A 7,541-nucleotide genomic window follows, 5' to 3' on the forward strand; every position below is an offset into this window, starting at 1 on the left:
AACTTAGTTCGTTAAAACTCCCTCGCCGAAAAAGAAATCGCGCGGCTGGGAGGCCGGGGCCGAATTTTCGGAGCCCACAGTTGGCACATAATATTTTTGCACAGGAATGCCTCAAAGTAGTGGGTGATGAAGAGTTGCCTCTTGTAATTATTGGGACCTTCAACACTTGTCTATTCCAACTACAAATCTAGGCAATCCTAAGAAATATTGAGAGGTTTAAATATTTGCATTGTCTTTTCTTATTTTGGTACAGTGAAACTTTTAATTAGGATATTTGCAATAAGACCACCTGTAGATAAACCAGCAGTCATTCTAAACCAGCAGTCATTTTAAAGAAAATCATTAGAGGACCACTTGTAGATAGTCCAACTAATCTTATTAACATACAACCATCGGTAAATATCAACTAGAACAAAGGCAATTTGACAAACTTCTCTAGCAATAATAATCAGACATTAACCAAAGAAAAAGAAAAATAAACCAAGCAATAATTTAACGGATTAATATACAAAGAGCTGCAGTTGTAATTTCAAAGACCTCCGCCAGAATATCGCTTTTGGTAATTGAATTATATATCTATATTATTAGAATTAAATACACATTAATTGAGTTTTATTTAATATCGGTTTTGACATAAACTTGAAAAGAAAACTTATTTGGAAAGAATTATAAATAAGTTTGAATAAGATTTAAAGTCAGGTAATGTTTAAATTTGATTCAAATTTGATAAGAAAATAAATGAATTAACTTGAATATGATAGTATTAAGGTCAATCTAGATTATTTATAGCCTTAAGCTTCAACCCCAATAATAAAATGAATTCAATGGGAGACTAATTTGATAATATATTTATCTCAAAATAATGTAATAGCTAGAAAAATCATCCCGATGAAATTTAAGTTTTTCCCCCATTTTTTTTGGTTAACTCTACACCTTTATTAAAAAGTACAAATGAGATTGCATGTGTCTTAAAAATAAATAAATCAATAAAGAAAATTAATACTGTTGCGTCCAGGAGTATTCGTGGCGGTAGAGAAATATAAAGTTTATCGTCTTAGTGTTGTACGAAAATCCGGCACGCAATCAGATAAGAGAGAGCGTCTAGCATTTATGAGACACCAATAATTTTTACGTGGAAAACCCCTGAAAAAGGGGAAAAACCACGGGGCCTAGCCCAGTTTGAATGAATCCACTAGTATTGCAGTCGATTACAAATGAGGCCCTTCCTTGGGAGAAGGCCTTAGATTAATGTACATTTTAAAGAGTACATTACATGATATGAATACAAAGAATAACTATTGACATGTTCATTTGGTCGGGAGGATCGTAGTCGGTGAGCGACGGAGGTCGGAAGGCTTGTAGTTGGTGGGCGACGTAAGTCCGGAGGACCAGAGTCGGCTGGCGACGGAGGTCGGAAGGACTGTAGTCGGCGGGGGACGTAAGTCAAGAGGACCGTAGTCGGCTGGCGACGGAGGTCGCAAGGACTGTAGTCGGCAGGCGACGTAAGTCAGGAGGATCATAGTCGACGGGCGCCAGAGGTCGGAAAGATTGTAGTCTGACAACAAAGATCAGAAGGACAGCCTCAGGTAAAAGTCCAACAATGGAAATAAATCCATCTTCGCGTAGACATCCAACGAAGTTCGATAACCGGTAGAAGTCCGGCGTCAGGTAAAAACTTGGCAAAGAGTGAAGGTGCGACGTCGGGTAGAAATCCGACGTCTGTTGGTGGCAGAGGAGAACTCCGGCCTCCCTTGGGCGGAATTTCGGCGTCAGGAGGGAGCTCTGTAGTTAATTGAGGTGAATTTCCACATCCCGTGGAAGTTGGGAAGAATTCTAACGTTCTCCCAAATATCCGGCAGAATCCCGGCGTGTTCGGGTAGCAGGAAGAGCTCCGGCGGTGGTCGAGGAGGAGCTTCTTCCTTCTCCTCCTTCCCTTCTTATTCTCTCTCTTCACTTCCCTCCCCTTTGTGTAGAATGAGGGCTCTATTTATAGTTTTTCTGGAGTAGCATAGCCCGTAAATAGGCGTGAGATCATGGGCGAATTGGGAGTGGTTTGAATGGACGGCTGATATCGAATCCTTTGATCATGCACCGTCGGAATTCGGTGATCTTGGGCTCGTTGGATTTGTCTCGTCGAGCCGCTCGATTCGAGTATAAGCTCGTTAAAATCGGAGACCGTTTGGTAACTCAAATTGCGGTTTGAACCTTCCAACAGCGCTTCGGGTCCTTGATTCGGACCCATTTGGACTCGGATTGGATCGAATTTGGTGTCGTTGGATTTGTATTTCCGAGACGCTCAGTTTGACTATAAGCTAGCTGAAATCGTAGTTCAGGTGCTCCCGGATTTAATTTTTGAAGTTTCCGGCTAGCTTTTTGCCTCGAGATTCGTGCCCGATCAAGCTAATTTTGTGATGCCATATCAAATACGTAAGTTGTTGAAATTGCAAAAAATTTAATGATGACTTAGTGGAATATATAAATATAGATACAATAAATATGGATAATCAAAAAGAAAAAAAATCATAGGTTACGGATGACTTATCATTCAAAATTCATAGAAAGAAGTTTGCTTATGTATTTTGAAAATTTTCCTTAAAGCAGTTGGATATGAGGAATGCAAGCAATCTTGTGCCAATCAGAAACTCCATTCATTCGAATGCGCTCCTTTTAACTCTGGATGACACTGACGAATTGTTAGAAATTTCAATGAGGGAGGAAGGTTTGGTGAGTGGAGAGAAGAATGGGTAGGAAGCAAAGAATTCAGGTACTCCAATGATTCGAGGCAGGCAAGATTTAATTGCTCTAGAGAGGCGAGGATGTTCCTCAGCTGCTGGAGCTGAGGAACCATAATCTTCACGTAATTTCTGAAGTGAAGATAAGCTTTCCAAGGAGGATGGGAGAGATTGTAAGGATTTAAGCTGTTCAAATTTCAGCTCACAAGAGATGAACTAACTTTCTAACTTTCAGAAACCACTGCTCTGCCTTATTTGGAAATGAAACCAGCTCATTATTCTCCTCAAGCTTTTCTAAGGAGGCGATACTTCTCAATGGCTCCATTAGAAACACTGATGGTTCATTTATATTGAGACCGCTGAGTATGAGATGGTTCATTTATATTGAGACCGCTGAATATGGATAAAATTGATAGGGCACAAAGCCCTCTGTTAGCTAAGGTGGATTCAAATTTGTCCCCTTAGACAAACATTCATCCTAGGTCTACAAGGTACCCTTGGACGAAGCAACCCATGGCTGCCAACAAGGATCCTTCTGTCAGGTTGGGTCGACTACCTCCTCTGACTAAGTAGACCAGGGACCACGATGGCCCGGGACGATGGAACCATGGGATCTTGATCGGGTCCATTATCCATTCCCCCACCATCCGCTTTAAGTGCATGATGGTGAAATTTCTATTTTTAAATATCAAAAATTTCAACCCTTCAGACTTATAATCCTTCAACCCGTGCTGCTACTATATGCCAGATAACACGTATACCTATGTATCTGATCGACGACTAGCCTTGATCGAAAGTTCTCTCTCGTTATCGGGAGGGGTAATTAATTATAGGGGCTTGCGCCTATAGGAAACCAGAACTTAGATTATAAAGTCCTCACAAAATGAGGGCAAAATCTATGGGTAGTATTTTATCTACAAACCCATCTGCCTTCCCAAAATTTACCCTGGAACCTATTTCGTTAAAACTCCCTCGCCAAGAGCAAAAAGAAACAGTATGCGGGCGGAGGCTGGGGCCGAATTTTCGGAGCCCACACTTAGTGCTGTGAGTCTTTTGCTATTTCATCAGCTAGAGGAAGAGTTGTGATGTTTTGGTAGCGAGAGACCTCTAATGTTTCAAGGGGAATAGAATTTGAAATGCTACAAAAATTCCAAGTCTTCAACCTCATAATTCCTATCTTCAAGCTCTTGAGCTTAGGAGGCAATTGGGGCAACTCTTTCAACTTCGGGCAGTCAATTAGCTCCAGTTCAATTAAGCAAGGAAACAAACATCCATCTTCAATTAAGCTACTCCTGCCTCAAATTAATCCTCTAATGCTACAGGTGATCTTCTAATAATTTGTTATGAATATCTATGATTTAAGTGGAGTTTTTGTTTCAGCTACATCTCTTAGTTTTGTGGGATTTTTGTTTATGTCTAGTGAATGTCTCAGATTTTTTTGTGGCACTGTCGGCTGTCCAACTTATCTCCAAGAACATTCCTGCTCACGTCTTTTTTGTAATTGTAATATTGAAACTGCTTCTCACTTCTTCTTCGAGTATGATATCTCTTTTCACATTTTGAAAGCTCTTTTTTTTGGGGTTGCTATTTTCTTGCTTAGATCGAACATTATATAGGTTTTCAATGGCATCAATGGTAATTCCCACCTCTCTGTGGATACAATTTTTTTTCTCTATATTTGGTTATCTGTGCTTCTATTTATTTCCTTTGGCGTGAAAGAAACATGAGAAGGTATGGTGGCTCTATATCCTCTCTGAATGCTATTTGGTTTTGATCAAAAAGGCCATCAAGGATAAACTTAGATGTCGGAAGAATTGTGATGAGTTTTGGACTTATCTATGCTAATTTTCTTTATCCTCATATTTCTCTGGACTTCGGGACTGAACTTCTATTTGTGGTTATTGCTGCTGCTGGGTACTTTTTGTATGCTAGGTAGATCGTTTTGGTCGGACAATGATGAGGTAGGATTCCTGCACGCCCTGAATAGCCATGGCTTGCTTTGGCAACCTTGGTGGTTGATTCTCTCGTTTTGGTCGGACAATGGTGGCCTTTGTTTGGGATTTGGGACTTATTGCTGCTTCATTCTCTTGTGGTTATCTTCTGTATGGTTTTTTTTTTTGTTGCTGCCTCCAATGGATGGCCCTTGCCTGGCAATTGGGTGGCGAACTTTTCTGTTGGTTTTGCAGGAAGCCTACTGTCATTTCTTCAGTTCGATAGGCCTCATGGCCTTTTTGACTGATTTTTTATTATTTTTGCTGCCTACATGATGACTAAATTTTAGGTTATTTTGTCTTTTTGAGGTTGCTTTGCAATCTGTAGTTTGTTTTTGTGATTAAAGCTTTGTGATCTTAGTTTTGGCCTCCTTTTGGGTGTATGTTTGTAATTCCTTTTTTCATTTAAAGAAATTTGGGCTAGTCCCAATAAATTTTCCAAAAAAGAAAAATCCTTTATTGCAATTCATAATAATGGTGTTCAAACTGGTGGACCTTTTTTTTGGAATTTTCCGCTGCAGATATTTGAATATTATTCTGCTAGATGGTTGCTTGGTTAGTTCTTTTTCTTAACTTTTTTAGTTAATGTGGGACTTTTTTCTGCAGAAGATTGTGAAATTATATGTGATACTGCTATTAATGTGAAAGGGAGCTTTATCTTTAATGTGATTGCTAATTCCCCTATCTCTCTAATGTGGGATCATTGGTGTAATGGGGTGTGCTTATCTGAACTCCCTCACAACTCTTCTATCATTAATGATTTCTCTTCTGATTCTCCTCTCTTGGTTATTCTGGATTCTAATGGTTGGAAATTTCCAGTGGCTGTTCAAGATCCCATCCTAGGACTTATTGTCTCTGTTCCCCTTCATATTGATGCTGCTGGTCTGTTATGGAAAAATGGGAGGATTGGGTGTTTTGGTGACTTTTTGCTCGATTTCTACTCGAATGAGAGGGAGGTGTCTTGGTATAAAACTGTTTGGCATAAGTAAGCTGCCGCTCATTTTTCTGTCTATGGCTGGCTGAGCTTGGTTGGTGGGCTCAAAACATCTGAGAGCTGATTAAGAGAAATATTCCTGTGGACCCTTCATGCTGTTTATGCTATGCTAAATCTGAAAGTTCATTACACCTCTTTTTTTAATATGACTACACTTACTCTATTATCACTGATCTCATGCCTTGCCTAAAATCATTTCTATTGCGTCCAAATTTATATCAGTTTGCTAATTTTTTTCCGGTGAAGTGAACATTTCACTGCCGGGTAAGTCATCCTTTTACCAGCTTTTGCTTTGGTGTTCTGTCTATCACTTATGGAAGAAGAGGAATGCAAGAAAATTTGGCAATAAGTATTGTAGCAAAGTCACTGTTCGTATTATAAAAAAAATTCTAGTTGGAAGAATGGGGAAAAATTCAAACATATGCTTAATGGCTCATCTTAATATCCTTAGTGGATGCGTTGGCTGTACTGACGGTTTTTCATGTCTCTTTGCTGTGTTGGGTGGCTCATGGACTTTCTTTTGCTGTCAGTTTGGTATATTGAATGTTTTTATCGTGGTGGGCTTGGTTACCCTTGGGCATAAGCCAACTGCTGCTGTTGGCGTGGTTTATTTCCTTCATGCTTTTATCTATCGTTGATGATCCGGAGGTTACTGGTTTATGTTTTGAATGGGATTTTGTCTATCGGTTCTGTTGCGTGCCTTTGATTCGCTGCTGCTGCTGCTCTCTGTTTCGATTTTATGGATGAGTGTTTTGATGCCATGGACGGTGCCTTTGATACCCATCCTGGTTTTCCCTTTGTACGGTTTTCGGGCAACCAAGGGTGCCAATTTTATCTGATTTTAGCTGTTGGATTCTTATTGATCCAAAGTTCTGGCATTTTGCTTTATATTTTGGCTCTTACCTCTCATTTTGTCATGATGTAATTTTGTGAGACAGCCTTTGGCTTGTTTCTTTTTGAACCTTTGCTCAATTATTTTTGCCTGAGCTTTGGTTGCTCTTTTTGCTTTCTTACTTTTACCTGTAAATTTTAATTATCTTGTTCTTTCTTTGGTTAATGAATGGGCTTTGCCCCTAATTTTCTCAAAAAAAAAAAAAAAATTTGTGAAATTGAAATTAGTGCTGCAGTTGCCTTAGTTTTGGTTGTTATTTACTGCTAAAAAGATTTGTTCTTCTACATAAATCAGAAAGAGAACATTCGGAACTTTTATTTGGTCCAGTCACAGGACATAGCTCTACGTTCATCCGCCAATAGAATCGCGTCACGTGTTATCACTATTTACCGCGCGGCCCGACAACCCGACCCGGAACGGACCCAGGATGGCTCGGTATTTCTCGATTTTGCTAGGTATTGTTAGGTATTGGTCGATTTTGCTCGGCAATTATCAATACCGAGCAATACCGAGTAATACCGAGTTGTACCGAGTTTTTCTAAAAAACTCGGTACAACTCGGTATTTCTAGAAAAACTCGGTATAACAAGGTAATTCTAGCAAATACCGAGTTTTTCTAAAAAAACTCGGTAAGAAAAAACTCGGTACAACTCGGTATTTGTCTTCACAGAGCGGTATTTCTTGTCAAGCAATACCGAGCAAATACCAAGTAATACCTCGCAATACGCGAACATAGCATTCCTGGGTTCCGGTTCGGGTCAAGTCGTCGGGCAGCGCGGTAAAGAGTAAGAGCACGTGGCGACGTGTTATTGACGGCCGAACGTTGTATGAATGGACTTACATCTGACAATATATAGGATATTATTTAATGCATGATGGATGTCGTAAGAGTGACATTCTGACTTCTGGGAGTTTTGTTAGTAAGATTATGGT

This window comes from Dendrobium catenatum, unplaced genomic scaffold (assembly GCF_001605985.2).
Source record: "Dendrobium catenatum unplaced genomic scaffold, ASM160598v2 fragScaff_scaffold_231, whole genome shotgun sequence".
Taxonomy (NCBI): Eukaryota; Viridiplantae; Streptophyta; class Magnoliopsida; order Asparagales; family Orchidaceae; genus Dendrobium; species Dendrobium catenatum.